Source organism: Zonotrichia leucophrys, unplaced genomic scaffold (genome assembly GCF_028769735.1).
Source record: "Zonotrichia leucophrys gambelii isolate GWCS_2022_RI unplaced genomic scaffold, RI_Zleu_2.0 Scaffold_35_1530144, whole genome shotgun sequence".
NCBI lineage: Eukaryota > Metazoa > Chordata > Aves > Passeriformes > Passerellidae > Zonotrichia > Zonotrichia leucophrys.
Genome location: NW_026992240.1, coordinates 1155011 through 1167448, shown reverse-complemented (window position 1 = coordinate 1167448; position 12438 = coordinate 1155011). Strand labels below are relative to the sequence as shown.

Below are 12438 nucleotides of genomic sequence, written 5' to 3'. Positions count from 1 at the left end.
ACTACAAGGTGCAGAGAATCATTGGTGATATGGGAGATTAAGGGGAAACAGGATGAGGAAGGGAATTTAAAGAGCATTGCCCTGGTGGCAGCATGCAGAATGAAGTGTGTTCAGGGAAGGAATAAAAGTGAAGCAGGTTGCATTCTAAGGAAAGACATATGTGGGGAAGGGTAGGGGTCCATGAAAAACATTGCTGAAGGGAAAGGTTGGCACAAGGCAGCTGGTAATGCACATACTGGTTGTGCATGTGCTGAGTCCAGCAGGCCAAGTGTATACAGCAGTTATAGAAAATGTTCAGCTTTGGCAAAGAGGGCAGTACAGCTGCTGTCATAGCCTCACCTACTTTAGATGGCAGCAGTCAACAAATAGCCCGTCCAGCAGCATCTCTTCACTGTTGCTTTCTGATGGAAAAAGAAATAGAGATGGTGATAAGCTCTTTGGACAAAGTAGAACTTCCTGTTCACTCTAAACTGCTTCCAAGTAGCAGGAAACAAACAGGGTGGAAAAGCAAAGCAAATCACTGAACAGAGATGCCTGCACAAAACCCCCTTCATTTTAGTCACTAATTGGACGTGACGTCAGGATGTCGGTGAGCATGATCCACACGGGAGACAGATATGCTGATATGACCACACCCTCTCTTCCCTCCTTCTCCCTCCCACTCGTGTTTCGGCCTGGCAGTTGCTATCCATTTGAACTATCAGCCACCACTATAGGTTCCTTCCTTGCCCACTCCGACTTAGTATGATCTTACATCCATGGACAGTCCATTGTCATACTAGTGCCACTTTGCTTGTTGGGGATAGAATGCGCCCTCGCAAGCCCTTAGTGAGGTAGGGGTTTTAATACGTTCCTACCAACCTTCTTTTCTTTCCTCCTTGAAGAAACAGATCCTCCTCCCCTCCGGCCCTAAAAGCTGTCCGTCATACGGTAAGCCCTGCCTCTTCCGGGTCTCTTCGGCTGGGCCACTGCTTCCTTCTTTCTTGCTTGCTCTCTCTCTTTTGTGAGTTATAGCAACTGTTGCCTTGTGAATCAAGCGCCATAGTCACCGTAGTCCTGGTGACTGTTATCAACAACATCTGCTCTTCCACCGCTTTCTATTAGCTTCCTAATCATCACCTACAGCAGCCACCACCAGCAAGAACAACAACACAGCTTTCCGCGATTCAGGTGAATGTAACTGTTCTGTATAGACTTGCAATTCTACCTTTCTATTCCTTTCTTCTCCCCCCTGCCTCCACCCCAGCTTTTACCTCCTCCCTCCTTGCAGCATCCAGGCTGGGATTGCTGCATTGGGCTTCGCTATTGATTGGGGGGAGGGGGGGGGGGCGGGGAGGGGAGGAGGGACAGAGAAAAGCCTCGAGCGCTTTCTCTTCCTCAGCCTTTCTTCCTTCCCAATTTATAATATAGGAAGAAACATCATTTCCAAAGGGGAAAAATTATGTAAATTGCCCTGTGGTTGTTTATTATGAAGAGTATTTATTGTTAAAAATTATAATTAGAAGTTATCTAACACGCTGCAGTACTTGTAGCGTTCCAAAGTATCTTGTACATCAATAGGGAAAGGCCTATGTTACTTGTAGTACACATTTAGAGATCCTTTAAAATTATCTTGAAGGTGTGATTAGTAGTTTATAGTAGAGGTTGAAGGGCTAACTGGTACCGTGTAAGATTCTTCAGTGCAATTAATTGTCATGTCTGGGTGCAAGTGTAATTTAAATTTTTAATTTAATTTTATGGCTGTACCTCTGAATTCCTAACATTCTCTCCTCATCAACTAGCACTTTCATTTTATTTTAGAAACATATTTGTTCTACATGGAATGTTTGATGGTATTATTTTTTCATGCACTGATTCAGAGCCTTTTTTAGTTCTTCAGCTTGTGCTACTTGTAGAATTTAACCTGCTAGTATAGAAACGTCTAATTTTTCAGTAAACTCAAAGGAGCTGTGCATATTTAGAGCACACAATGCTGTGTGTTTGTCTTACTTTCTTAGAAACATATTTGTTTCTGAAGAGCTAAAGAAATGTTGAATGTATAGTTTGAAAGGAATAAGAGCCATCTACCTGGCTCTGCCTTCTTAATTAAGGTGGCCCTACCATGCCATGTTGCTGATCCATATGGTTTCTTGTCATTCAGTTTCTGTATCAAGCTGTATTATCTCAGTAGATGATTTAAAATAATTTCATAGTCTATTAACCCTAGCTTATACTGTGTTGGGAAGTGTACCTCTTACAAAAAATGTACATGCTATCTTTCTCATGAGCATAGCGTCTTTTTGCTGCCTAATAAAAGTTCTACGTGGAAAAATGAGAGAACATATCTACTATGGGTTTTAACCTATTTTTAAATTACTTTAAAAGGAGAAAAATGTGGATACCGTGTAGCTATCTAGTTTTTCACAACCCCTTAGCCACATAAATCTCATATGTATTTCCTCTATAATTGCATTACTTGAATTTACTCTTTCTCATTTAGTGCCACGATGAAATGTTTAATTGCCTCTTACACCCATATTTACATGGCACAAAATTAGGATATTTTTATCTTCATTGATTCTGTTTTGTTTTGTTTTATCACATTATGAATACTTTTGAATTAAACCTAATTTTGAGCTAACTGTAAAGTAATATTATTTCAGGAAAATAATGATTCAATTTTTAGAATTGCTGTTTACTAACATGCCGATACAAGTCCATGAAATGGATGAAAAAATGCTGTATTTTTAAAGGGATATTTGAAAAACAGCCTTGTAACATTTTCCTAGAATCATAAAATGGTTATGGTTGGAAAGGACCTTAAAATTATCTAGTTCCAACCCCACTGCCATGGGCAGGGACACCTTCCAATGGACCAACTTGCTCAGAGCCCCATCCAGCCTGGCTTTGAACACTTCCAGGGATGGGGACATACATAACTTCCTGGGCAACCTGTTCCAGTGTCTCACCACCCTCACAGCAAAGAATTTCTTCATAATATCCAGTCTGAATTGGCCTTCTTTCAGCTTAAAGCCATTGCCCCTTGTCCTATTACTACATGTCCTGGTAAAAAGTCCCTCTCCAGCATTTCTGTAGCCCCCCTTTAGGGACTGGAAGGGGCTATAAAGGTCTCCCCAAAGCCTTCTCCAGGCTGAACAAGCCCCAACTGTCTCAGTCTGTCTTCATAGGAGAGGTGCTCTAGCCCTCTGATCATCTTTGTGGCCTCCCCTGGACTTGCTTCAACAGATCCACATCTTTCTTGTGCTTGGGGCTCCAGAGCTGGATGCACAACTTCAGATGGGGTCTCACCAAACCAGAATAGAGGGGGAAAATCACCTCCCTCACCCTGCTGCCATACCTCTTTTGATGCAGCTAGGACACAGTTGGCTTTCTGGGCTGCAAGCACACATTGCTGCGACATATTAAGACTCTCATCCACCAACAGCCCCAAATCCCTTTCCCCAGGGCTGCATTTAATCCATTCTCTGCCCAGACTGTACTTGTACTTGGGAGTTCCTTGACCCAGGTGCAGGATCTTGCACTTGGCCTTGTTGAATTTCATGAGGTTTGCACAGACTCACCTTTCAAACCTGTTAAGGCCCCTCTGGATGGTATCCTGTCCCTTCAGCACATCACCTGCACCATACAGCTCGGTGTCATTGGCAAACTGGCTGAGTCCCACTCAGTCCCACTGTCCATGTTGCTGACAAAGATGTTAAACAGCACCAGTCTCAATACAGACCCCTGAGGAATGTCACTAGTCACTTCTTTCCCATTGGACATGGAGCCACTGACTGCAACTCTGAGTGTGACCATCCAGCCAATTCCTTTTCCACCAAGTGGTCCATCAATCAAATCCATGTCTCTCTAGTTCCCTTGTCCACCATTTTGTTGATTTTGTTTCTAGATGAGTTAAACTAAATGCCAGTCTTGAAAACTTTTTTGGATCAACATTTTCTTTGCTTTTGCAATTTATGTTTTAGTCCTACTATGTTTTTTATTATTGCTGGTAATTTTTTTCTGTTACTGTACATATTATAATTCTGTTTTCTCTATCTGCTGTTGCTGGGTTTCATTTCTTCAATATGGTTCCTTTTTACAGAATTGTTTCCTATCCACTATTCTTTCCTTTTCCTTGTTAGACATTTCACTTCCACATGGTTTAATGTTTCAGTTTACTTGAGGTAGGGGGGTGTGTCAAGGCTGGGAAGTAATGTATATTAGACATTTCTGACGTATATCCAGCTTAGCTGCAGAGATAGCCTGCAGTTGCTCTTTTATTAATCTGTTTTCTTTTGAAGTGTAAATGTTACCTGCTTCATCTCAATATACACAGAATTGACATTTAAAATTTATTTTGAAGAAGATTCCTTCAGACAATTGCAAATTACTAGAAAGAACACTTATTCAGCAGTTCAGGATTTGCTTTTCACACCAGAAACCTGAAGATTAGTTAAAACATCTTCAAATATATTGTGAAAATAATCATATTGAGGAATTTGCCTTTTTGTCAAGTTGTAGAATCTGAGGAATTTAAAATTATTTTTTTAGATAATATAGAAGTGTGCTTGATTGATATCTGCTTAGGTTTCTGCAGAACATATTAAAGCCTCATTCCTTTGTGATATAGTAGTGCTTCTGTGTCTGGCTTGACATCTCTTGGTGTAATAACCCTTTACTACATTAAATTTACCATTTAAAAATCAGGTATTTGCTGGTATCTATGTATACATTTAAATACAAGTGATTGAGGTGTTCTTTTTTTTTAAACATGCCCTGTTCTTGGAATTGCAGAGAAGGTAATTTTCTTGAAGGTTCTGGGTGTTTGGCACTATGCCAGCTGGAAAAATAATAAATTTAGTAAAGATACAACAAAATGAAAACATACTCATGTTGGAAAATGTTCAAGAGACTTAAGTGTAGATGGCAATATTTATTTCATTTTGGGCAGATATCTATCATGTATACGTAAAATAGCTGTTTATAGAGATTGAGCATGTTGCCCTGATTTTTTAAGTTTTTCTAAGCCTTCTGATGTTTGCATTCTTGTAGCAAACTTTCTCACACACTTTATGTAAATAGCTTATTGTTTGGCATTCTTTTATGAAGGAGGAGAAATTTGATGGACTGTTGGTTTGTCCAGTGTCATTGGAGAGGTGGCACTGTCACCCTCCAATCCACTGTCACTTTTGGAAAACTATAAATGTTGGAGTCAGAAATTAAAAATTCCCTTTTTACCATTAGAAAGCTGCGTGTCCGTGTCGTGTTATTTTGTTTCCTATAGCGACATGAGCATATAAACATCTATATGTGTGTCAAAGCCTGGTCTATGTACTTGCATCAAGTACTTAAAAGTTTGATGCTGAGAAGTGAGGGAGGGAGAAGAAATTTGAATGGAAAAGACTAAAGGGAACATTGAACTTAGTATGTACTGTAGAAACATCTCACAGATGAGGAAGATACTCAATAGTGAAGGGGGAAATGTTGGTTTAATCTTGGTAGGGTCTGATTCTGGTTGAATTTCTTCATGTGAAGAATACTTATTTAACCAAGCCATCTCACCAAACTTAACAGATTGATGCTCTATCCTTTTCTTATATAAACAAACCTATATGTCTGCAGAAGTTTAGTTGCATTCAAGAGACTGTCTTATGGTACTAATGAAATATTACTTATGGAACAATTGAAGTTGGACAGCATTGCAACTGCTCTTTGCTATGTCCCTCCTGTCTCTAGAGTATCCTTGAGCAACACAGAAAGAAACACTTGCTCTTAGTAGAAACTAGATCTAACAAAAACCAAGACTGTAAAGTGGAGTTCAGATGATTATTAGCTAGTTTTTAAGTACAGCTATTTTTACAGTATAAATATCTAGATGTCTTTAACTGTAGCTCTGTAGATAAAATATTTTAGACTGTTTTCTAAGCTGTTTTGCCTCACTTTTGAGATGACAATCAATAGGATAGCTTTTAATTTTGCAGTGATCTGTCCTTGAAAGTAATTATAAGTAGTGAATACTGTACTTATGTCTCTATATTAATCTGTTTGTCTGTGTTGAGCAAAATAGGTGCTTGATTCAGGATTCTGACTTTCCTCTGTGTTCTTTACAAGGCTAAATCCTAAAAGTGCAAAAAATCATGGAATCATCATGGTTTGGGTTGGAAGGGACTGGACCTTAAAGATCATCCAGTTCCAACCCCTCTGCCATGGGCAGGGATACCTTCCACTAGACCAGGTTGCTCAGGGCTCCTTCTAACCTGGCCTTGAACACATCCGGATATGGGGTGTCCACAGTTTCTCTGGGCAACCTGTGCCAGTGCCTCACTAGCCTAATGAAGTAATTTTTCTTTATGGTTTCTTTTATAAGCCCACTAGGCAAAAAAAAAAAAAAAAAAAGAAAAAAAAACAAAACGAAAAAAAGGTTTGGCTTGGCTTTGAGGTTTATCAAGTCCAAGTGCTGGATCTTGCACTTTGGCCGCAAACCCCCCCTGCATTGCTTCAGGCTGGGGGCAGAGTGGCTGGACAGTGCCCAGGCAGAAAGGGACCTGGGGGTACTAGTCCACAGCCAACTGAACATGAGCCAGCAGTGTGCCCTGGTGGCCAAGAAGGCCAATGGCATCCTGACCTGTATCAGGAATAGTGTGGCCACACTGACTGAACGAGAGGACACAGTGTTAAGCTGCCCCAGGGGAAGTTTAGGCTGGATATTAGAAAAAACTTATTCACTGAAAGAGTGATTGGGCACTGGAATGGGCTGCCCAGAGAGGCGGTGGAGTCACTGTCCCTGGAGGTGTTTAATAAACAACTTAATGGGGCACTCAGTGCCATGGCTTAGCTGATAAGGTGGTGTTAGGTCATAGTTTGGACTTGATGATCTCAGAGGTATTTTCCAACCTAGTTAATTTTGTGATTCTGTGATTTGCTTTAGAAAAAATACTGCAAGTTTATGAATTATGGAGAAGAAACAAAATAGCAGTTACAAAAGCAGTTGTCATTCATGAATGCTCTCTTAGGAAGAAATTTTCTGTCCCCCCTTCCCCCCAATTTCTTGCTTTCAAAGGAGTCTTCATTTTTTTATTCTTTTCTGAGGTCCCTGTAGAAAACCTTGACCAAGTAGTATTAAATGTTTTGAGATGCACAAACTGGGTGTTGTATAGACTAGTTATCTCATCTTTTTTGATAACTTTCAAGACATGCTTTTATTCTTGTGTTCCTAAAGAAATAATTTCTGTGATAGTGCCCTCCATCTTATTTGAAAGGAGTAGAGGTTTCAAGAACACAGATTTCATCAGAATAATTATCTGGGGAAAGGTAAGACTAAATTTATGATACTATTGAAGAAAATGCAGTCAGTTCTCAGGTTTTATATATTTCATTTGGCAATAAACATCTGGCCAGTCAGCAAACATCCACACCTTATACTCTCTGTTGTAATATGGATACAATTGAAGAGCAAAAGGTATAGGCTAGATTACCTATTTCCTATAGATGTCATAAATCATGTTACTTTTGAACAATTTATAGGAGAAAAGCCATATTGTTAACTTCTTAGCCATTTCTTCGCCCTTCTTCAGTGGATTTGCAAAAATATTATTGAAAAAACTGATCCTGTAGAGGTATTTTAGGTATGCAATTTGGCCTGTAGAATCTTCAGGAATAAAAATAATGAATAAAACCAGAAAAAGAGTTTGACAAAAACAACTTGGAGTCAATATGAAGCTTTTATTGATGAGTGTGATGTCATGATATAGAATATTATTTTGATCAATTTGCATCAGCTGTTGTGTCCCATCCCAACTCCTTGAGCATTCCCAGTCTACTTGTTGGCATGGCAGTATGAGAAACAGAAAAGACCTTGGTGCTGCGTAAGCACTTCTCATCAATAGCTGAAACATGGATGTGTTTAAGAGTGTTGATAAACACTCTTAAATCACAAATCCAAAACACAGAACCATACAAGCTGCTGTGAAGAAACTTAATATTATCCCAGCCAAAACCCAGTGCAACTGTAAAATCTGTTAGTGTAAGCTTTTAATAAACGAGATCTGTCAGTGTGTGGTGGCTATTTGAAAAGACTTTTAAGCTCTTTAAGCAAATTTGTCAGAAATGCACAAGGAGGGCTATAGATTTATTAGTGCTTCTTAACCTGAAAGCACCACATACCTTTTAGGTTGCACAGCAACTGACTCCTAGCAACAGTAGCAGATTGAATTTTTAAGAGCGACATGTTTGATGTAATAATAAAGCAAGAGTACAAACAGTTGTAATGGTTTTCTTTTCATAATAAACTAGTTTGAATTTAAGGAACTTTTTGTCCCTCCAAAATAGGAAGTCTCCTTCTCCACTGACCTTGGTGTCTCCATGTTCTTTCCTCATGTTCTCCCCTCCTCCTCTTCTCTGGGGAGAAAAAAACTGTGTATGCCCCACTTCTGGCACCAAAACTAATAAAGCTGTTTAGAATGAGAGTGGCTGTCAGGTTTTGGTGTGAGGGTAGGATTTTTTTTTCTAATTTCCTTTTTTCTAGCATAATACTAGGAGATAAAACAGAAAATAAAGAATCAATAAATGGAGCATTACATAAGAAATTTAATGCATGCTTAAGGAGATTAGTAAATTTCAACTTCTCTTGTAAATTAATTAATTGTAGGATTTCTTAAAAGTCACCAGCTAAACAAATAAACAAATGTTTTGGAAGGAATCAAAATTCTTTTACTTCAGAGTATAAGTCAAACTAATGGAGTTAGAAAGAGATCTCCCCTGAACAGGTTATTCCATAACTGCCTACTGTAGAGATGCTTGTGTCTATGTGAAGTTTGCAAAACTCATTTAGACAATTTTTATGTTCCAAAATATAGATGGTCAGTGTTTCATTGTTTTTATTTTTTTTTCTGTTATCTTCTCTTGGTTCAGCTAACAAATATTCTGGGACAATTTTTGTAACTTTTTTTGAGATGAATTTTGATATAAAATCCTATATTGATTTTTTTAAATTTTATTTGCTAAACACGATAAAATTTACTATTTTAAATCAAACTCTAACCTTTTTCAAAAAGGTTTGTGAAATTCTTGTGAAGATTTGTATAAAAGTTACTGATGGACAAATTTACTCTGTCACACCAGTCTGTCAGTATGACCACAGCATCTCAAAAAAAAATTCACTTCCTCTCAAACCACGACACTGTTTTACCCTTTAAAATCCTTTGTGTTAAAGGTGTGAAAAAGGTAGAAGATATGTGGGCAGGTAGGTGGTATGGAGATAGAATGAGACAGAGAAATACAACATGCTTCTCCATGGGCTCCTCTCCATGGGCCACAGTTCCTGCCAAGAGCCGGCTCCAGCATGGGCTTTCCATAAGCTCCAGAGTTCTTTGGGGCATATCCACCTGTTCCACTGTCATCCTTGCCACAGGCTGCAGGGGTATCTCTGCTCTGGTGCACCTTCTCCCCCTCTACTTTCACTGACCTTGGTGTCTGTGGGGTTGTTTCTCACATTCTTCCCCCCCTTTTCTCACACTGCTGTGCAGTGATTTTGCCCTTTCTTAAATATGTTATTACAGAGGTGCTACCAGCTTTGCTGATTGGTTCAACTTTGGCCGGTTGTGAGTTTGTTTTGGATCTTGCTGGAACCACCTTTGTTAGTGTCCTGGGTTGACTATATGATGCTTTTATCCTCAATTGTCTGCTCTGTTTATGCTGAATAATAAGTTTTGCACCTTTAAGACTTGTTCCAGAGAGTGAAGGGGGGAGAGAAGAAGCACGCAGTTTGTCTTCAGACACTGCACTCACTCCTCCACATTCCTGCTCCTGGACTGTTGTTGTCTGCGGATGGACAGACAGCAGGACAGAGCTCTCCTTTGTTTTAGTTCATTTTAGCTAGCTGAGGCAAAGAAGTTCCCTGGACTGTGGGGTTTTTCTTCCTTTTTCTTTGGGCCTGTTTAAACCTGCTCTAGACTGAACACCCAGAAGAGCACTGGCAGCTCACCCCTGTGGCCCACTGGGCTGGGCCTGGGCCACGACATTTCCAGGACTGGCGGGACTGATAAGAGAGTGAGTGAGCCAAGCTGCAACCCAGGGAGGGGACTTTTCTGAGTTTGTAATCTCTTTTGGAGCAGCAAGAGGTTTTATTGTTAATTATTGTTTAGGTTTTAGTGTCTAATAAGCAGTTTTTTCCACTTTTCTTCAAGGAGATGTTTTTTCCTGAATTGGTTGAGGGAGGGGCCAATTGAATCTGCTTTTTCTAGAGGAACCTCTTTGGGGGTTCTCTCCCAAATTTGCCCTGAACCAAGACAGTTAGGCACAGGGGCAGCCCCTGATCTTTCTTCACAAAAGCCACCTGTGCAACCCCTTGTGGTCTGAACACTAATGAAGTCTGACAACATGTTATAAAACAAAGCTTTATTGAAGTAGTAAGAAAGATGAGCAATGATGTGCCCAGATGGCACAATCACCATTAGCAAACATAGGATCATAAGTGATGTCATAATTCTGGTGGACTGCCAGGTACACTTGATGGCTGGCTCATCTGACAGCAACTGCCAATCATGCAATTGCCTTTTGAGTGTGGGTAAAATTTGTGCCTTCCATTGACTCCACCATGTTGCATTCCACTCCTAAGAGGAAGGGAGCACCCAGGATTTGTAGATGCCTGTGGTTAAAAAGGAATGACAAATATCAGCAAGTCTGAAAAAAACTTACCAAGTTTTATTAGTAAATTATAAACTTGGCATGTAAATTGGTATAAGTTAGTCCCTTATCTTCTAGTAGCAAGAAAAATAAAAAATAAAAGAGAGAAGATGGAGAGAAAGAGAAATAGAGAGGTCAGATAGGAGAGGAAAGGAGATCACTAGTCCTGGGTCCAGCATTTATCTGGCTGACAGGGTGTCCAGGGTCCTGGGGTAAGCCACACAGGCTTTGTGGGGGTACCTTTTTATAGATAAGTTTTCCCCACACCAGAGATAAGTTCCTTGCTTTCTATGCAAATTAGTCATCATACACAGTTTGTTGTTCTGGACCTTTCTGGAAATGGGTTGAAGGGCTTCGGAGGTCTTTGGTGGTCTCATCCCCCCTCTACTGGTCTTGCTCATTACTTGACCTCATTCCTGCCCTTGCTCTGGAGTGTGTTGTACTTATCTCCCGGAGCTAGAACAAGGATGTTTGTCCTAGAAAAGTGCTGCCCTACCTCTGCATAGCTCCTTTTCCAGCTACATCCTGCTCTTTTTTGCCCATTTGCACAGTGTGCTCTTATGCAATAATCCTTGTTTGGCTTCCTGGCTATCAGTGTTTGAGACATACACATTAGCTCCTTATCTTCTGGGCTTCTACACACCAATGGTGGTGTGATTTGAGAGAATCATACTTTACATGAAAAATGTGGGCAGCATCTTGCCTGCGCTTCTGATATTGGTCAAGAAGCAGGATATCAGGAGGCAGGGTGTCACCTCCCTCAACTACCAAAATCTTGTCATGTAAATCTTGTTTTGTTTTAAACTGCTCATTAAATGTAATGAGGCTGTTTCATTTCTTCATATGCTCTTGATAGAGAGCTAGAGATAGAAATTCATATAAAAGAATATCTTGCATGCCATAAAGCTTTATTTTATGACATAAAACCAAAATAAAAGGTGGAAATTAAGAAACCATGCAGATGCTCGCTTGACCCCCCCCCTTCCTCCCCAACCCAGTGGAATGGGGAGGAGAATCAGAAGTAAAACTTGTATGTTGAGATAAGAACAATTTAATAATCAAAACTAAAGTAAAATACAATAATAATCACAAATAATAATACTGATAATAAAAAGGAAACAAGTGATGCTCAATGCAATTGCTCACCACCCACTGACCAATGTCAGACCCCCCTTCCCAAACCCAGATCATCTCTCCTTCTGGGTACCTCCTCCCAGTTTATATACTGGGCATGATGTTCTATGGTGTAGAATATCCCTTTGGTCAGTTCGGGTCACCTGTCCCGGCTGTACCCCCTCCCAGTTTCTTTTGCAAACCTCACTGGCAGAGCATGAGACAAGAAAAAACTCCTTGACTTAGGATAAACACAACTTAGCAAAAACCAAACCATCAGTGTGTTATCAACACCATTCTCATTCTGAATCCAAAACACAGCACTGTAACGGCTACTGAAAAGAAATTAACTCACTCTCAGCTGAAACCAGGACAATGCAAAAGAGTTTAGCAGTACTTAATCATGGACGAATTTAACATTTATGAAGTGATTCAGTAGGGTTTACTACAATTGCAACAATTACTTAATTATAGATTTGAGATAGCAACATTCATACCATAATCAATTCACATGCACTCAGACAGATGTATGCACCTATATGTGTAAAGGTACCTGTTAAAAACTCCCCTTGAATTCAGTGAAATATGCCAAATCCCTTTGTGTTCTCAATGAGCAAGGGTTATACCTCGAGGAGTGGAGGGGTGTCAGCCTAAGCCTCATTA

General features: G+C 39.9%; 1 protein-coding gene across 2 annotated transcripts in view; it reads left to right on the top strand.

Annotated features, from left to right (window-relative positions):
- Nucleotides 1-1019: 1019 nt before the first annotated feature.
- Nucleotides 1020-12438, top strand: part of LOC135460374 (transcription factor RFX3-like) — a 222540-nt gene continuing 211121 nt past the window's right edge. For both annotated transcript variants that reach the window (XM_064737169.1, XM_064737170.1), the window contains exon 1: nucleotides 1020-1170. The gene's annotated coding sequence lies outside the window, so the exon portion shown is untranslated. The remainder of the gene's footprint in view (nucleotides 1171-12438) is intronic.